We start from the raw sequence: 20,885 nt of genomic DNA on the forward strand, positions 1-20,885 counted from the left end.
TTTCCGACGCGGCAGGGTCGTGGGCCAGGGTCAGCGGTCTTGATCATTCTCACCTCGGTGCCTACTCTAACCAGGGATCACACTCGGCAACTCTGGGCATTAGCTTGCCTCATCTCCACAACGGCCCCCCACATACGCCGGGGGATGCCGGGTTTCACCTTGGCGATACCCAGCAGGGACCATCTCACAGGGAAAGCCAGGACGGGTTACCCAGTGGTCTACAGTGCTGAGATACCCCATGGTGGGGTGATACATGCGACACCATTACATTACATTACATTACATTACCTAGCTGTCGCTAACACCAGTTAGCGACAGCTAGTAGGAGATAGTGACCATCTTGGGCCCCACTTTGCATGTCAGTGATATTTATCACCAATGACATGCAAAGTGGGCGTGCCATGATGTTAGCGACTGGAAACAGTCGCTAACATCGCTATCTCCTATTACTAACTTTTGGAGATATTCGCGCTAAGCGCGAATATCTCCAAAAGCTAACACCTGCCCTGAGCAGTTCTTAGCCATGTTATCCAATGGGAGGTGGATAACATGGCTAAGAGCATTAGCTTGGTAATGCATGAATATCGCTGACTTTTCAGCGATATTAATGCATTGCGGATGATTTTTATCGCATTTGCGATAAACCTTGGTAATACCAAGGTTTATTTGCGATAAAAATCGCCGCAGCTCAGCTGTAAATTTTTGTCTCTAACCAAGCAATAGCGATAATTATCGCTATTGCTTGGTAATATGCCCCCAGGTACTTTACAAAACTCAGTCTGGTTTCAGGGCCTCATACAGCAAAGAATCGGATCTACTTCTAGTCTCCAAAGCATTAAAAATAGCAGCGGATGAAGGTAGGACAGCAGCATTGACCCTGCTGGATTTGAGTGCAGTTTTTGATACAGTATCCCAAGGCCCTCTTTTGGAACGGTTGGGGGATGCTGGGATCAGAGGCCGCAAATGGGAAGGATTAAGCATTTCCTACAAGACAGATCCTTTCTCGGCCTGCAACGGTCCTTTAAATCAGAAATCTGCCCCCTGTTGCAAGGGGTGCCACAGAGCTCTGCCCCGAGTCCAACGTTATTTAACGTTTTAATGCGTCCATTAGCAGACATAGTCGTGAAACATGGGATGAGACTGGTATCTTATGCTGATGACACACAGCTGATCATCACATCAGAACATAAGGATGTAGGGGCTGGGCTTAAATTTAAAGTTTACTTAATTGACTTGGCTAACTGGATGAATCTCAGTTGCCTGCAATTAAATGCAGGCAAGACTGACATCATGGTAGTTAGTAAACAGCCTTCCATCTGGTCTCATATCCGATGGCCGGAGGAATGAGGGCCGACCCCGTTTCCAAAATCTAAGATCAAAAAATTGGAAGTATGGTGTGATAACACCCTATTGTTCACGGAACAGATATCAGCTCTGTCCGGCATGTGTTTTGCCCTTTTAAGGATATTACGGAAAAGCTTAGACCATCTACCGTGGGAGCCAAAAAGACCATTATTCAGGCGTTGATTAGATCTTGATTAGATTACTGCAACATTCTCTACCAAAAGCAATGTGAGAATGCTGCAGAAAGTTCAAAATGCTACAGCCCGGATATAATTGAATATCCCAGGATGAGCCCCTGTTGGAGTGGCCCTAAGGGGACCACGCTGGTTAGCGGTGCAGGACAGAGTACCGTTTAAAGCTTTGTGCTTTTGCCATAGGATTCTGAACGAGAAAGGGCCTAGATATCTTCGGCCCCTACTCACCGTCTACAGACCTATTTGGAATATTACGTCTGCGGGTTCTGCAAAGCTGACCGTGCCAAAAATTCAAAAGGCACGCTTAGGCGGCAGATCCTTTAGCATTTTAGCAGCAAAAGCTTGGAAACAAGGGGCATATTACCTAGAAGTGCGTTAGAAAACGCACAGCGCAAATTCCCATATCACCGGCTATCGCCGGATTTTTTCGCCATGATAGCGCACAATTATCAATGCGCATCACATAGGCAAAATGAAATCCGGCGATAGTCGGCGATATGGCACATTAGCGCATGAAAACAAACGTTGTTTTCATGCGTCAATGTGTGCATTGATAATATGGGGGGGTGGATTCAGCTTTATGATCGACACCCCCATGTTGTCAATGCCCTAACACCTGGTCAGAGCAGGCGTTGGGAGACCTGCGAAAAACGAGTCTATCGCAGATCTGCCTCTCCCAACGCCTGCCTTGGTAATAGGGTGTTCCCACCTCCAACCACATTTTACATATGGTGGACGTGGGAACGCCCACTTTGTATGTCATTAGCGATTTTTGTCGCCGACATGCAAAGTGGGCTTGAGGCATGCGTTAGCATGCCCTTGTTAATAGGACGCTGGAAGTATCGCCGCTTTTGAGGCACAATTTGCTGAAAAAGCGGCGATACTTCCCCTTGCTAATATGCCCCCACGTGCCTTTGGAGCTAAGGCTGTAGCCCTCAGTAGCGCTGTTTTATAGAAACACTAGCAGCCCGTCCCGACGTTGTCCGGGTATGAATTGCTGCCGGCCAGTAGTATATTGTTTCGTAGGATTTCGTTTTGATAGCATTTCTTATCTGTGACAGGCCTGTGAAATGCTCCGATTCACAGTGCACTGTTGATGCACTTAAGAGTGCGCGTTCAGTAGTGTGTGAACTCGAATTTCCCTACTTTATTTTCCTTGCAATATTATATAGCGCGAACTCGACAACATGGCATGAGCACAATTTACATTACAGAAGAACACATTCATTTGTGGTAGGCACGGGGAGACAAAGCGATTTGTCTGGAATCACAGGATGTTGAGCTGATGCCGAGATTCGAACGTAGCTCCTTATCTCTAAAGTTCGTAAATCTAGAACTTGTGGTGGGAGGTGTGTCTAAAAGTGTATGTCAGTGCTTGGCATCAATGAGGGAGACATGTGCATTTTTCCAATTGGTGGTGAAAAAATATGAGTATGTTGCTGGAGATGTGAGCCGCCGTGCCACCAGTGTACTTACGGGGGAGGGTAAACACTCATTATTCCGCATCTTTCTTTCCGTATACCATCACTCCGCATACTTTCATTACAAAAGTACCATGACTCCGCAATGCCATTATAACGCATGGCATTACATTTTATATGCTTTTATCACGCATACATTTACAACGAAATTCGTTGTAAATGCATGAATAATAAAAGCATGGTTTTTTTGGGGGGGTACTGAGGTATATGTTTTGGGGTGTTTGGGTATTTTAAAGGTTCAGATATAGTTTTGGGTTCTGGGGTACAGGGGTATTTTTAGGGTTCAGGGCTAGGTTTGGGTTTTGGGGTATAGGGGTATTTTTTAGGGTTCAGGGGTAGGTTTGGGTTTTGGGGTACAGGGGTATTTTAAGGGTTCAGGGCTAGGTTTGGGTTTTGGGGTACAAGGGTATTTTTAGGGTTCAGGGCTAGGTTTGGGTTTTGGGATACAGGGGTATTTTAGGGTGCTGGGCTAGGTTTGGGTTTTGGGGTACAGGGGTATTTTTAGGGTTCAGGGGTAGGTTTGAGTTTTGGGGTACAGGGGTATTTTAAAGGTTATGGGCTAGGTTTGGGTTTTGGGGTGCAGTGGTATTTTAGGGTTCAGGGGTAGGTTTGGGTTTTGGGGTACAGGGGTATTTTTAGGGTTCAGGGGTAGGTTTGGGTTTTGGGGTACAGGGGTATTTTAAGGGTTCAGGGCTAGGTTTGGGTTTTGGGATACAGGGGTATTTTCGGGTTCTGGGCTAGGTTTGGGTTTTGGGGTACAGGGGTATTTTTAGGGTTCAGGGGTAGGTTTGGGTTTTGGGGTACAGGGGTATTTTAAGGGTTATGGGCTAGATTTGGGTTTTGGGGTACAGTGGTATTTTAGGGTTCAGGGGTAGGTTTGGGTTTTGGGGTACAGGGGTATTTTTATGGTTCAGGGGTAGGTTTGGGTTTTGAGTTACAGGGGTATTTATAGGGTTTAGGGATAGGTTTGGGTTTTGGAGGAAAAGGGTATATTTATAGGGTTAAGATGGGTTAGTGTTTAAGGGTTTTGGGGTATTTTATAGAGTAAGGGTGGGTTATGATTATGGGGTGCAGAGGTATTTAAAGTAGGGGTGGGCGGAATTGGCGCGAACTTGGTACAATAAATCCACAATATTTCGTTCCGTCAGATTTCCAATTAATAAAACAGAAACCTCATATATTCAAGGTAAAATAACAAGTATTTCTACATGCTAAAATGCATATAGTCATTTCACAAAAGTGAAATTAGCTTCCAGCAAGCAGTGAGAGAGGTGATGATTTTGAGATCAAGCCCCTGCAAAGCATTATGGGACGAGATTAGCAGTGGGAAGTGAATATTATAGTATCCAAATAATTCTACAAAGAGCTGCAGTTCACCTCGTCATCCCTAGTTGTCCCTGATGAGGCAAATGCAATAGCATTTAAAATAGTATACATCAAGCTGCAGTTCACCTCGTCGTCCCTAGAGGTTCCTGATGAGGCAAATGCAATAAGCATTTAAAATAGGGCCTTTTAGTTGTATTTTTGCCCATAACTGGGCTTGTGGTGGTTCTAAGAGAATGGGACCTCCACTGAATTACTATTTAAAGGGAGCAGGAATGTATAGAACTTGGGAAGAAAAAACAACACTTTTGACGGAATGCCCCCAGCGATTGTCATGCCCCCAGCACACACCCACAGCACAATGCAGACATGCCCACAAGGGACTACTTTGCTGGCACGGTTCTTTTACCTTTTAAATGTATATGGTGGGCGTCTGCATAGCCTATGTCCTTCTGCTGCAACTGCACTTTCCAACGCTGTATTGGGTGTGTGGATTGGCGCTGTAGTTCCCGAGTTTTTCTTGCCAAAAGGTGTCTGTATGGCCGGGATGCCTGTCACCCCCTCCCAACACAATCCCCAAGGATGGGAAGACGGATGCAGTTCTGAACTTTTGGAAGGCAGGAGGGAGTTACCCTCCCGGCCGTATTTATTAAAATATGAAATAAAATTAAAACATTAAAATAACAGTTTCATATCATGTACAATTTTCATTTATTACATTATGATGAAGACACGTTGATTGGCTAACCTTAACAAATCTCTAGTACAAAGGTTTTCCTAGCCGAGTCTAACATCCTGCAAATGCATACTTTTCTAAATTAAAATTGTACATCCTAGCATTACGGGCCAACGGCAAGGTCGCAACCGGTGTCAGATCCCAACTACCAGAACTCCCCCCTCACGGTGTGAGGGCGGGCGCACAGAGGACTGTACCTCTGTGCCAACTCCAATTTCCCTTGTCTTCGCGGGGGCCCCCTATTTAACTCGACGCCATCTTAATGGTCGTCCGAGGACTCGTGTGAGGTGTCTAGAAGGTAGCGTGGACCCCCCTCCCACCCCACACTGTTTATCATATCCGCCGTCGCGGATATCCTGGCCCCGGGAAATTCGTAGGAGGGGCATTCAGCCGCCTCCTCCCCTGGAAGGGGCCTATGACCGCCTTCCCTTAGGCGACCCCATACTTAGTGGGTGCCGCCTCCCCGTGTGAGGGGCCAATGGCTGCCTCCCCCCGGGCGCTCCCATCCATAATGGGTGGCGCCCCCCCTCTAGGGACCTTGAAATTACTGCTCACCGATCATGACCTTACCGCCCGACCAAAAAATAAATACGACGTTTGATTACCTTCTAAGAAAGAAAATAAACTTTATATTGCAGTATTTATCTTATTATTTATACATTCAACACATCCTTCAACGAGACTGTTATACTCCGCTCCACTAAGGAAGAAAATGTTATGAAACAAATCACTTTATTGCAGTACCAACATTGACATCTTATTAACCACTAAACCAGGAGAGAAAAGATGTTATCAAAGCAAATCATTTTATTGCAGTACTAACTTTGCCATAAGGGGCTGGTGGGTGGGTCAAAATTGCTCCTTGTTCGGTTGAGGGCTCACGTGCAACAAGAGGGTGCAGCTTCCTAGCACAGGAACAAGAGGATGCTTCTTCGGATTGCTGCTCCTTTTATTCCTCTTCGGGAGGGCGCGTACCCTCCTCCGGTACGCCTACCGGGCGTGGCCAACGGTGTAGGTGTCTAGGACAACCCTTCTTGGGCGGGAAAAGGCGCGCCCCGGCTACGCCGCTTCGGGCATACCAGCCGTGACACGCCCCCCGCACAAAATGGTTTCCCGGGAGGATCCGGGCCCCCTACCATACGTTCGGGGGGACCGAGTGGTCGCCCCTTTCCATATGGCCGGGATGCCTGTCACCCCCTCCCAACACAATCCCCAAGGATGGGAAGACGGACGCAGTTCTGAACTTTTGGAAGGCGGGAGGGAGTTACCCTCCCGGCCGTATTTATTAAAATATGAAACAAAATTAAAACATTAAAATAACAGTTTCATATCATGTACAATTTTCATTTATTACATTAGGATGAAGACACGTTGATTGGCTAACCTTAACAAATCTCTAGTACAAAGGTTTTCCTAGCCGAGTCTAACATCCTGCAAATGCATACTTTTCTAAATTAAAATTGTACATCCTAGCATTACGGGCCAACGGCAAGGTCGCAACCGGTGTCAGATCCCAACTACCAGAACTCCCCCCTCACGGTGTGAGGGCTGGCGCATAGAGGACTGTACCTCTGTGCCAACTCCAATTTCCCTTGTCTTCGCGGGGGCCCCCTATTTAACTCGACGCCATCTTAATGGTCGTCCGAGGACTCGTGTGAGGTGTCTAGAAGGTAGCGTGGACCCCCCTCCCACCCCACACAGTTTATCATATCCGCCGTCGCGGATATCCTGGCCCCGGGAAATTCGTAGGAGGGGCATCCAGCCGCCTCCTCCCCTGGAAGGGGCCTATGACCGCCTTCCCTTAGGCGACCCCATACTTAGTGGGTGCCGCCTCCCCATGTGAGGGGCCAATGGCCGCCTCCCCCCGGGCGCTCCCATCCATAATGGGTGGCACCCCCCCTCTAGGGATCTTGAAATTACTGCTCACCGATCATGACCTTACCGCCACAGGCCGGATAGTTGACCGGCTATCCGGCCCCCCCACAAACTCCTACTAAAGGTCATGCTTTTACAAACCCCTTAACCACGCTATGAAGTCTCCTATAAGTAAGACATTCCCTTCCCGGGATAAATGGACCCCATCCTCGAGATACATGTGATCCCCCTGAATACATCCATGCGGAATACAGTGCAACTGCTCCGAGCGAAACAACCTACTAAGTTTGTTATTGACCTTCTTTACTGAATTGTTCAGTGCTGACACAGAGAGGCCCCCCCGCCACACCTTCCTGGGAATCATGAGTGACCATGCTATCGTGCACCCCGGGATCCTTCTTGCCAGCCAGCTAACAGTAGATAGAACCCCCTCGAGTAGTACTCGCCGACCGAGTGTCACCAAGTCATTACCTCCCAGGTGTACTATGATTAAAGACGGCGGTGACCTTGTCCGCCCTAACAGTTCCTCGACAAAACATTGAAACTGGTCAATACAGAGCCCGCCCCTTCCGTGGAAGGTCACCCTGTACCCGTATTCCCCAGCCGCGTGAATCACGTCACCTGCTTTGAATACGTCCCCGGCCCGCCTCACGTATGAGTGGCCCACGACCCACACCACTTTTTCCTCAGCCGGTGATCTCTGACCGCTGGTCCCCAGGTGCCTGGTCGACTGCACAGTCCGCCCCGCATAGCATGCTCGCGAAACTGTAAACCAAACAGAAGACAAGAAGCGTGAGTGCATGACATTGGCTTCATAACGTGTGCAACCGCACATACCTTTTATAACAGTTCGAGGACCATCGTCCCAGTTGTTTCACCTTCTCAACACTCTGACCCCTGGCTGTAGCCTCTGTAGCAGCCCCTATCCTAAAGGAATGGGTCCCGAAATCGCCCGGGTCCAGGCCCGCCGCTGCGATTGCCATCGTTAGCACCCGCTGAAACTGAAACCTTGTCAGTGGGGTGGCGTCAATGTGTCTCAGCAAGCTTCCCCCCCATGCATCCGCCCTTTGCGCCAAATATTCCTCAACGCACTTCACCGGGCACATGGGGGACCCTCGCATGCGCTGGACAACAATACTGTCTCCCATAGCACCCTGGTCGGTCTTGGACCTGGCTATTGTGATCACCATTGAATCACCCTTGATCAGAATGTGATCCCGACACAGCCCTCCCTCTACATCTTTCTTATTTCTTGCTACCAGCTCGCTCACCCGCATAGCCCCATGGAACGCTAATGCGAAAGCGGCCCGGAACAGCACTGCCTCGAACTGGGAGGAACATGTCGTGGGGAGTATCGACATCAGCAGGGACAACCTTTCTAACCCAATCGGGCGCCTTTCGTCTACTCTACGACCCTCAAGGCGTTGCCATCCACGAAGGGCCTTCTTTACCAAAAAGGACGATGTGGGGTCCTTGATGCCATGCGCCTGCGCCATGAATGAAATGGCGGCCCGGTGCCTATTGGCCATTGCCGCTGATCGGCCTGCCCTGTGTAGTGCTACAAGGAACTTCATGACATACTCCTCGTGACCCCAATTGACCCCCCTGCCGGACCCAAAAATGCACAATAGGAACGAAACGCTCCTTCGTATGCCTTCCTTGTCCTGGGGGCTAGGCTTGCTGCCACGAGGTCTTGTAATCCGGGGCACCGAGTAGCCAGAGTGCTTCGGGAAATGGTGCCGCCGCTAGGTCCGCGGAAGGTAGATAACCCCTGAAAGCCTTCATGTGTGAACGAGAGAGTGCATCAGCCGCCTGGTTCAGTACACCTGGCACATGCTTCGCCCTGAATTGTACGTTCAGTCTCATGCAAAGTAGTACAATTTCCTTCAGTAGTCTCAATATCCACTTGCAGCGTGCTGCCTGATTATTTATACATTCAACAACAGTCATATTGTCGGACCAAAACACCACAGAGCGATCTCTGAACTCATCCGGCCATGCCATCAGAGCCACAAAAATGGGGAACAACTCGAGAAACCCAATGTTACCTGTGAGACCGCTGGTGTGCCACCACGTCGGCCATGTTTGTGCCGACCATCGATTACCAAAGATGGCGCCAAATCCCATGCTCCCCGCCGAGTCGGTCCACAAACCCAGCTCGTCCGAGGACGCTGGCGGTTTGTTCCACACCACTCGACCGTTGAAATCCACCAGAAATGCCAACCATATGCGCATGTCCTGGCGAACCTCTGCAGACAGTCTCGTGCGATGGTATCCTTCCTTGAGACCAACCATGGCTTGTGCAATAGAGCGGGAAAAGGGGCGGGCCATTGGTATCACTCTGAGGGCAAAGTTAAGCTGACCCACTGCTTGTTGTAGCTGATGGAGCGTGACTTTCTCTTTGCTAATGCACAATTCCAGGGAAGCCCTGAACTTCGCTACTTTCCCCACTGGCAAACGGAAACATCCCTCCACAGAATCGAGCTCAATGCCGAGAAATTCGAGTGAAGTCGATGGTCCAACCGTCTTACCTGGTGCCAATGGCACCCCGAACCTCTCCATGAGAGTGCAAAAGTCGCGTAACGCCTGCGCACATTGTGTGTCGCCGGCTGCCCCCAAGAACAAAAAATCATCTAGGTAATGCATAACCTGGGTATGGCCAGTGGCTTTGATGAACGCCCATTGCAGAAAACAACTGAATTTCTCAAAATAAGCACAAGAGATGGAGCAACCCATTGGCATACATCTATCCATGTAGTAAAGTCCTTGGAACACAAAGCCTAACAGACGCTGATCCCGTGGGTGTACCGGGAGCAACCGGAACGCTGACTCGATATCTGACTTCGCCATCAGCGCTCCGGGCCCCAGGCGATTCAACATGGCGACGGCATCGTCGAAGGATGCGTACCGCACCGAACAAACTCCCGGGTCAATCGCATCGTTCACCGAAAGATCCCTCGGAGCTGACAAGTTATGGATCAGCCTAAACTCCCCCGGGTCCTTCTTGGGGACTACTCCCAATGGGGAACAGATGAAATTAGTTACTGGCGGGTGCCTATATGGGCCAGCAACCCGGCCAAGGGCAACCTCCTTTGCAATCTTCCTTTCTACCACCGCTGGATTATGCTGAGCCGACAGTTGATTCCTACACAGTAATTCCCCACGAAAATCCCCCGCCGGGATGTGGAAACCATACAAGAAGCCGTTCCTTAACACCCCAGCGGAGACATGATCAGGGTATTCGTTTAGCCAGGGGATCATTGCCATGATATCTACGGGGGTAGGTAGCGGTACACCATGGTCCCCATCAGACCTGTTTGGCCCCCCCTCTACCCTCTGTATCACCATTCTTGGCTCTGCACGAACTCTCGGGGTGTGAAGAATTTTCGCAACCTGCACACTAATGCCTGAACTTACATGTCCCTTGAGGCCTCGTGCACTTGCCCCTGTTAAAATTCCAACAGACCCCTTTCTTACCCCCATTCCCTCCATTCCTTGGTTGGTGGTCACCAGCGGGGCCCGCTCGAAAGGGCGCCGCAGGCTGACGGCGGGAAGGCCCGGACCCATTCCCGCCAAGCGACGACGACTTTGTCGCGCCCGGTAGGAGCTGTTTCTGCCAAGAGATCGAGTCGAGACAATCCCACGTCAGAGATGAATCGAACTCCTTGGCCTTACGAAACTTCATATCGTAACCTATCCATTCATCACCTTCATATGTCTCATTAAAATCCATTATTCGTGCCTGATAGCAGGACAATTCGGTCAAAACCTCGGGCTTACGTTCCCCAATAATTGCAGTAAACATCGCAAAGGCCCTGGCCCAATTAGAGATTGTCTCATCAACCCTGAATCCCGCCATCTTTGCTCGCCATACACTCGGGTGCCACAAATCTTTTTGTGTCTTAACATACTCCATCTCGCGATGGTCGGTTAACAGGGAAAACAAATTAACGTACTTATCAGCCCATATCAATTCTTTCGTGGCCAACAGTATATGCTGGACCACCTTCTCCCGTCTTGAGGGCAAAAACCCCTCCCTTGCCATCGGCAATGCTTGCTTACCCGGCTCCATCGCTGTTCCCGCCCCCTTTTCAACACCAGCTGCCGGTCCTCCTGGGGTCACCTGTGGGGGGACAAAAGAGAGATTCGCCTTCGCGGCATCTCGCGACTGCCGCAACTGCTGTATTAGTAACTTGGCCTCTTCGGCCGTGTCTGCCGGTGCCGTAGCACCCCCCGTCTTTTTGCCAAGCCATGCGGCCAACTGGGCCGCCAATTCGGGAGGCATGTCCTCCTCGCTGGTGGGCGTAACAACAACCGGAATCGGTTGACCCGCGTCCGGGACCGGTACCGGGGCCTTGACTGGAATGACCGGGCTTGCCGGGGGTACCTCGGGAACCAGGACCTCCTCCCCTGTCGCCCTATTCCTGACCCTTTTACCTCGCCCCGCAGGGACAACGCCCGGCAATGCAGGGCCTATAACTTTCTTCGGTCTACCCGTATTATTCATCGCCGCCATCTGCTTCTTCATACTTGCCATATCTTTTATCAGCATTCGAAGCATCTGGTCAGTCCCAGACTTCTTTCCCGCCTTCCTGCCAGGCATTGTTCAACGGATATCCGGTCCCTGTTGCTTAACACTGTCATGGACCCTTAGGCTCGAAGTCCTGAAAGAGAAACGCAAAAGATTACAAGTTCTCAAAATTGCTCCTTGTTCCGTCGAGGGCTCACGTGCAACGAGAGGGTGCAGCTTCCTAGCACAGGAACAAGAGGATGCTTCTTCGGATTGCTGCTCCTTTTATTCCTCTTCGGGAGGGCGTGTACCCTCCTCCGGTACGCCTACGGGGTGTGGCCAACGGTGTAGGTGTCTAGGACAACCCTTCTTGGGCGGGAAAAGGCGCGCCCCGGCTACGCTGCTACGGGCATACCAGCCGTGACACGCCCCCCGCACAAAATGGTTTCCCGGGAGGATCCGGGCCCCCTACCATACGTTCGGGGGGACCGAGTGGTCGCCCCTTTCCATTCTCTCTTTATAATAGTAGTATAGAAGGGTGAGTTATGATTATGGGGTGCAGGGGTATTTAAATTAGGGGTGGGCGGAATTGGCGCGAACTTGGTACAATAAATCCGCAATATTTCGTTCCGTCAGATTTCCAATTATTAAAACAGAAACCTCATATATTCAAGGCAAAATAACAAGTATTTCTACATGCTAAAATGCATATAGTCATTTCACAAAAGTGAAATTAGCTTCCAGCAAGCAGTGAGAGAGGTGATGATTTTGAGATCAAGCCCCTGCAAAGCATTATGGGACGAGATTAGCAGTGGGAAGTGAATATTATAGTATCCAAATAATTCTACAAAGAGCTGCAGTTCACCTCGTCGTCCCTAGTTATCCCTGATGAGGCAAATGCATTAGCATTTAAAATAGTATACATCAAGCTGCAGTTCACCTCGTGGTTACTAGAAGACCCTGATGAGGCAAATGCAATAGCATTTAAAATATTACACATCAAGCTGCAGTTCACCTCGACGTCCCTAGAGGTCCCTGATGAAGCAAATGCAATAAGCATTTAAAATAGTATACATCAAGCTGCAATTCACCTCGCCGTCCCTAGATGTCCCTGATGAGGCAAATGCAATAGCATTTAAAATATTATACATCAAGCTGCAGTTCACCTCGTCGTCCCAAGATGTCCCTGATGAGTAAAATTCAAAAACATTGAAAGCCTTTCATGAATGCTAAAAATTATGCTAATCTTATCCCATAATGCTTTGCAGGGCCTTTTAGTTGTATTTTTGCCCATAACTGTGCTTGGGGTGGTTCTAAGAGAATGGGACCTCCACTGAATTACTATTTAAAGGGAGCAGGAATGTATAGAACCTAGGAAGAAAAAACAACACTCGTGACGGAATGCCCCCAGCGATTGTTACGCCCCCAGCACACACCCACAGCACAATGCAGACACGCCCACAAGGGACTACTTTGCTGGCACGGTTCTTTTACCTTTTAAATGTATATGGTGGGCGTCTGCATAGCCTATGTCCTTCTGCTGCAACTGCACTTTCCAACGCTGTATTGGGTGTGTGGATTGGCGCTGCAGTTCCCAAGTTTACCTTGCCAAAAGGTGTCTGTTCTCTCTTTATAATAGTAGTATAGACTAGCAGCCCGTCCCGACATTGTCCGGGTATGAACTGCTGCCGGCCAGTAGTATATTGTTTTGTAGGATTTCGTTTTGATAGCATTTCTTATCTGTGACAGGCCTGTGAAACGCTCCGATTCACAGTGCACTGCTGATGCACTTAAGAGTGTGCGTTCAGTAGTCTGTGAACTGGAGTTTCCCTACTTTATTTTTCCTTGCAATATGATATAGCGCGAACTCGACAACATGGCATGAGCAGAATTTACATTACAGAAGAACACATTCATTTGTGTTAGGCTCGGGGAGACAAAGCGATTTGCCTGGCATCAAAGGATGTTGAGCTGATGCAGAGGTTCAAACGTAGCTCCCCAGCTCTAAAGTTTGCAATTCTAGAACTTGTAGCGGGAGCTGTATCTAAAAGTGTATGTCGGTGCTGGCCATCAATGAGAGAGACCTGTGCATTTTTCTAATCGGTGGTGAAAAAATATGAGTTTGTTGCTGGACATGTGGGCCACCGTGCCACCAATGTACTTACCGGGGAGGGTAAATACCCATTATTCCGCAACTTTCTTTCCGCATACCATTACTCCGCATACTTTCATTACGAAAGTAGCATGACTCCGCAATGCCATTATAAAGCATGGCATTGCATTTGATATGCTTTTACCGGTACAGAGCAGGAATATCGTCGTAAAAATATCGACTAACCTAAATATCGCTGCAAAAATATCTAGAGGAAGAAATATCGATGACAAAAATATCGTCTGACCAGAATATCGACAGACAGGTAAGTAATATTGTTAACATTAATATAGTTGTAATAAATATCGTTTACAAAACATAGTTTACAATAATATCGTTTTTTAAATAATTATAAGTAATGTAGTGTTTTTAATGAATATTTGTAGTCAAAGTAGTATTTTTAGGACTATATTATTATTTAATAATGTATTTTCAGTTGAATTTAGTATTAATAGTTCTGTAGCGGGTTGTGGGTTTATAGGGGAGTAGGGTGGGAAGTAATTTAAATATAATGAAATAATACATTAATTAATGTTTTAAATGAATATAAATAGTGTAATAAATAATAGTTAATTAATTTCAATTAGTTAATTGAATAATAATTATGGAATTAATTATGTTAATTTTTAAATTAATTTTAGGCGTGTGTACAGGATTTTTTTAGTGAAAATGTTTTTGGGTAAAGGGGTATTTTTAGGGTTCAGGGTCAGTTTTCAGTTTTTGGGTAAAGGGGTATTTTTAGGGTTCAGGGTCAGTTTTCAGTTTTTGGGTAAATGGGTATTTTTAGGGTTCAGGGTCAGTTTTCAGTTTTTGGGTAAAGGGGTATTTTTAGGGTTCAGGGTCAGTTTTCAGTTTTCGGGTAAAGGGGTATTTTTAGGGTTCAGGGTCAGTTTTCAGTTCTTGGGTAAAGGGGTATTTTTTGGGTTCAGGGTCAGTTTTCAGTTTTTGGGTAAAGGGGTATTTAAATATAATGAAATAATTGATTAATTAATGTTTTAAATGAATATAAATAGTGTAATAAATAATAGTTAATTAATTTCAATTAGTTAATTGAATATTAATTATGTAATTAATTATGTTAATTTTTTAATTAATTTTAGGTGTGTGTACAGGATTTGTTTAGTGAAAATGTTTATGGGTAAAGGGGTACTTTTAGGGTTCAGGGTCAGTTTTCAGTTTTTAGGTAAAGGGGTATTTTTAGGGTTCAGGGTCAGTTTTGGGTTTTTGGGTAAAGGGGTATTTAAATTATATGTATGTATTATTGTTGTTATATAAAGTAATGTGTAAAATCAATTTATATGTCCACATTTATTAAGTTTATAATTAAAAAGTGTAGTAAATTTCTTTGAAATAGTTAAAAAATAAAAGTAATGTAATGTATTTTGTTAATAGTACTTATATTTATTTATTATTTAATGTAATTTTAATTATTTTTAAAAGTCGATATTTTTTACATCTATATTAATTACAACGATATTTTGGAGTCGATATTTATGTACTTAGCGGTTTAAGTATAGGGTGTCGATATTTTTGTAAATGATATTTTTACAACGATATTTATGTCAGCTATATTTTTGTAATCGATATTTTAACACCCTACCCTTTTACCACGCATACATTTACAACGAAATTCGTTGTAAATGCAGGAATGGTTATAGCATGTTTTTTTAAAATGTTTGGATAAGGTAAGTATGGGTATAGGGGTATCTGTTTTGGGGTACTGAGGTATATGTTTTGGGGTGTTTGGGTATTTTAAGGGTTCAGATATAGTTTTGGGTTATGGGGTAGTTTTAGGGTTTAGGGATAGGTATGGGGTTTGGGGTACAGGGGTATTTTCAGGGTTCAGGGCTAGGTTTGGGTTTTGGGGTATAGGGTTATTGTTAGGGTTCAGGGGTAAGTTTGGGTTTTGGGGTACAGGGGTATTTTAAGGGTTAAGGGCTAGGTTTGGGTTTTGGGGTACAGGGGTATTTTTAGGGTTCCGGGGTAAGTTTGGGTTTTGGGGTACAGGGGTATTTTGGGGTTCAGGGGTAGGTTTGGGTTTTGGGGTACAGGGTTATTTTTATGGTTCAGGGCTAGGTTCAGGTTTTGGGGTACAGGGGCATTTTTAGGGTTCAGAGGTAGGTTTGGATTTTGGGATACAAGGGTATTTTAAGGGTTCAGGGCTAGGTTTGGGTTTTGGGTTACAGGGGTATTTTAGGGTTCAGGGGTAGGTTTGGGTTTTGGGGTACAGGGGTATTTTTAGGGTTCAGGGCTAGGTTTGGGTTTTGGGGTACAGGGGTATTTTTAGGGTTCAGGGGTAGGTTTGCGTTTTGAGGTACAGGGGTATTTTAAGGGTCCAGGGCTAGGTTTGGGTTTTGGGGTACAGGGGTATTTTAGGGCTCAGGGGTAGGTTTGGGTTTTGGGGTACCGGGGTATTTTTAGGGTTCAGGGCAAGGTTTGGGTTTTTGGGGTACAGGGGTATTTTTAGGGTTCAGGGGTAGGTTTGGGTTTTGAGGTACAGGGGTATTTATAGGGTTCAGGGCTAGGTTTGGGTTTTGGGGTACAGGGGTATTTTTAGGGTTTAGGGATAGGTTGGCGTTTTGGGGTACAGGGTATATTTATAGGGTTAAGATGGGTTTGTGTTTAAGGGTGTTGGGGTATTTTAAGGAGTAAGGGTGGGTTATGATTATGGGCTGCAGGGGTATTTAAAGGGAGCAAGGTGGACACCCGGAGCTGGAATGTACAGAACCTGGGAAGAAAAAAAAATGAAATATAGGGCACAACGCTCGTTTTTTTTTCCGTAATCGCGCGCCCCGCACACCCCCACGCCCAGGGCACATGCCCACAGCACACGATATGAGACATGGCATGAAGGGCGGAATGTACCACACGCCCCCAGTGTTTGTCACGCCCCCAGCACACACCCACAGCACAACGCAGGCGCGCCCAGAAAGGACTACTTTGCTGGCACGGTTCTTTTACCTTTTAAATGTATATGGTGGGCGTTTGCATAGCCTATGTCCTTCTGCTGCAACTGCCCTTTCCCACTCTGTATTGGGTGTTGTGATTAGTGCTGTGGTTTATGAGATTACCCGCCTCAAAGGTTTGGGCTCTCTCTTTATTATATTAGTACTAGCAGCCCGTCCCGACGTTGTCCGGGTATGAATTGCTGCCGGCCAGTAGTATATTGTTTCGTAGGATTTCGTTTTGATAGCATTTCTTATCTGTGACAGGCCTGTGAAATGCTCCGATTCACAGTGCACTGTTGATGCACTTAAGAGTGCGCGTTCAGTAGTGTGTGAACTCGAGTTTACCTACTTTATTTTCCTTGCAATATTATATAGCGCGAACTCGACAACATGGCATGAGCACAATTTACATTACAGAAGAACACATTCATTTGTGGTAGGCACGGGGAGACAAAGCGATTTGTCTGGAATCACAGGATGTTGAGCTGATGCCGAGATTCAAACGTAGCTCCCCATCTCTAAAGTTTGTAATTCTAGAACTTGTGGTGGGAGGTGTGTCTAAAAGTGTATGTCAGTGCTGGACATCAATGAGGGAGACCTGTGCATTTTTCCAACTGGTGGTGAAAAAGTATGAGTATGTTGCTGGAGATGTGGGCCGCCGTGCCACCAATGTACTTACGGGGGAGGGTATTCCGCATCTTTCTTTCCGTATACCATCACTCCGCATACTTTCATTACAAAAGTACCATGCCTCCGCAATGCCATTATAACGCATGGCATTACATTTGATATGCTTTTACCACGCATACATTTACAACAAAATTCGTTGTAAATGCATGAATGATAAAAGCATGTTTTTTTTAAATGTTTGGATAAGGCAAGTATGGGTATAGGGGTATATGTTTTGGGGGTACTGAGGTATATGCTTTGGGGTGTTTGGGTATTTTAAGGGTTCAGATATAGTTTTGGGTTCTGGGGTACAGGGGTATTTTTAGGGTCCAGGGCTAGGTTTGGGTTTTGGGGTATAGGGGTATTTTTAGGGTTCAGGGGTAGGTTTGGGTTTTGGGGTACAGGGGTATTTAAGGGTTCAGGGCTAGGTTTGGGTTTTGGGGTACAGGGGTATTTTTAGGGTTCAGGGCTAGGTTTGGGTTTTGGGATACAGGGGTATTTTAGGGTTCTGGGCTAGGTTTGGGTTTTGGGGCACAGGGGTATTTTTAGGGTTCAGGGGTAGGTTTGGGTTTTGGGGTACAGGGTAATTTTAAGGGTTATGGGCTAGGTTTGGGTTTTGGGGTACAGTGGTATTTTAGGGTTCAGGGCTAGGTTTTGGTTTTGGGGTACAGGGGTATTTTTAGGGTTCAGGGGTAGGTTTGGGTTTTGAGGTACAGGGGTATTTATAGGGTTTAGGGATAGGTTTGGGTTTTGGGGTACAGGGGTATTTTTAGGGTTCAGGGCTAGGTTTGGGTTTTGGGGTATAGGGGTATTTTTAGGGTTCAGGGGTAGGTTTGGGTTTTGGGGTACAAGGGTATTTTAAGGGTTCAGGGGTAGGTTTGGGTTTGGGGTACAGGGGTATTTTTAGGGTTCAGGGGTAGGTTTGGGTTTTGGGGTACAGGGGTATTTTAAGGGTTCAGAGCTAGGCTTGGGTTTTGGGATACAGGGGTATTTTAGGATTCAGGGCTAGGTTTGGGTTTTGGGGTACAGGGGTGTTTTTAGGGTTCAGGGGTAGGTTTGGGTTTTAGGGTACGGGGGTATTTTAAGGGTTATGGGCTAGGTTTGCGTTTTGGGGTACAGAGGTATTTTAGGGTTCAGGGCTAGGTTTGGGTTTTGGGGTACAGGGGTATTTTTAGGGTTCAGGGGTAGGTTTGGGTTTTGAGGTACAGGGGTATTTATAGGGTTTAGGGATAGGTTTATTTATTTATTTATTTATTTATTTATTGTGACTTGTATAGCGCGCTATAACCCAGGGGTCTCTAAGCGCTTTGTTAGGGTCAGCTAAACAATAAAAAGATGCATCAGATTACATTTATCGGCCACCCCACGCTTGCTGGAAAAGCACAGTTTTTAGTTGTTTGCGGAAAGGCATTAGTTTCTTTTCATTGCGGAGTTTCAGCGGTAATTTATTCCACATGGCTGGCAAAGTATGTGAAAAAGCGCGTCCACCCACGGTAGTCAGTCTACAGCGTGGCTGAACCAGGTAAATGGAGTCCGCAGATCTAAGCGCCCTCCCTGGTTTGTAGAGGGACAGCCGAGATTTCAAATAGGTGGGTGCTCTACCATGAAGCGCCTTGTGTACAATGCAGAGCCCCTTGAACATTAATCTCTGCCTCACTGGCAACCAATGGAGTTCCCGCAGGAGGGGGGATGCCTGGGTACTCCTTGGTCTCTTGAAAATGAGCCTAGCAGCATCATTCATGACCGTCTGCATTCTATTCAGGAGGCCCTGTGGGAGTCCTATATACAATGAATTGCCATAATCCAGCCTGGCCAAAATCATTGCGGAAACCGCGCTCCTTAAGGTGGAAAAAGAGAGCAGTGGGGAAACTTTCCTGAGTTGGCGAAGGAGGCCGACGCAACAGCCCACCACGGCTGTAACTTGCTTTTTCATGGACAACTTACTGTCCACCTGGATGCCCAGACTCTTAACCACCTCCGCCGGTTCTGGAGGCGTGCCCAACTCCCCAGGCCAGAAACGATCACACCAAGGGTTGCCAGCGATGGTAATCGGCAACACCTCGGTTTTGTCCGGGTTGATTTTTAGGGAGTTGCCAGACATCCAGTTGGCTGTGCTTCTCAGAATGTTTTGCAGTCTAGTAAAGGCATTCTGGCTGTCCTCCAGCTGGATGATGATCTGGGTGTCGTCTGCGTAGTTATATACCTGACAGTCCATTTGATTAAGCATTCGAATCAGAGGCTGTAGGTATATATTGAATAATAGGGGTGACAGAGCAGACCCTTGTGGGACTCCGCAAGTGATCGAGGTTGCGGTAGAAAGCATGTCACCTAATTGCACTTTCTGCGTCCTCCCTTGGAGGAAAGATGTGAACCATGCCAGTGCTATGCCCTGAATGCCGATATCCCTCATCCGCGACAGTAGTTGTTCATGACACACAGTATCAAATGCCGCGGAGAGGTCCAACAGCACCAGGGCCCCCGGGATTTTCTTGTCTGCTCTGTTCCTAAGTTCATCTACGATTGACAACATAACCAGCTCCGTGCTGTGGTTCGCACGGAAACCTGCTTGATTCGGCTCTAGCAGCATGTTACTTTCCAGATGTTCAGAAAGGGTGGTAAGGACATGCTGCTCCAGAACCTTCGCCAGGAATGGTAGCTGGGAAATTGGTCTGAAGTTCTTCAGACATTTTGCGTCTGCCCCTGGTTTTTTTAGCAAGGGAATCAGACGAGCTTCCTTGAAGGCGGATGGCACTTGGCCAGTTTGTAAAGAGAGGTTCAGGAGACTCAGCACGTCATCCTCAATGCCCGGGAGTGCGAGTTTGAACACTTCAGGTGGGCATGGATCCGATCTAGAGCCTGACTTAACCCGTCCCGTGAGGGAGACTAAGCTATCCTTAGTAATCAAGGGTAGATTAGAAAGCGGGATTGTAATTGGCAGTATGGCTGGGACATCCACCGGTGGACAGTCAATTTGCGCGGTTGCCGCAATTTCAGTGACCAAATCAATGACTTTGTTGGTGAAGAAGTCCTGGAACTTCTGACAATCCTCCTGACTAAAGTCCGGGGACTGTTCCTTGTTCTTCCTGAGCTCCGTAAGGACTCGGAAGACTTCTTTCTGAGGGTTCGTAGCCGAAGAAATCCTCTCCTCGTAGAACTCGGACTTCCTGGCTATAATTGCTTGCTTATAACCAGCGAGAGCCCGTAAATAGTTGCTGCGAGAGTCAAGACTGTAGTTTTTCCGCCAGGATCTTTCCAGTTTTCGTAGCCCCCGTTTCTGAGCTCTGAGTGACTCGTTGTACCACGGGCCCCTCGTTTCCTATCCGAACGGTTCACCCTACAGATTGGTGCAACTTTGTCTGTGGCATTCTGAAGTTTGTGCATGAGTGCCCCACAAAGGGCCTCTGGGTTGAGGGGACGATTGTTAGCAAGGGGGTTGGTGCGAAGTAAATTTATCATGTTTTCCCCATCGATCTTATTCCACTTCCTAACTGCCTTCCATCCTCCTTTAGTTGTTGTTTTCTGTCTGTTCGCCATAACCTTGCCTCTCACCAAGTAGTGGTCAGACCATACGCATGGCTGAGCCGCAACCATGTCCTGAACAGGAACTGTCGTCCACACCAAGTCTAGGGTGTGTCCCTTGGCGTGTGTTGGGC

This window comes from Lissotriton vulgaris, chromosome 8, assembly GCF_964263255.1.
Source record: "Lissotriton vulgaris chromosome 8, aLisVul1.2, whole genome shotgun sequence".
Taxonomy (NCBI): Eukaryota; Metazoa; Chordata; class Amphibia; order Caudata; family Salamandridae; genus Lissotriton; species Lissotriton vulgaris.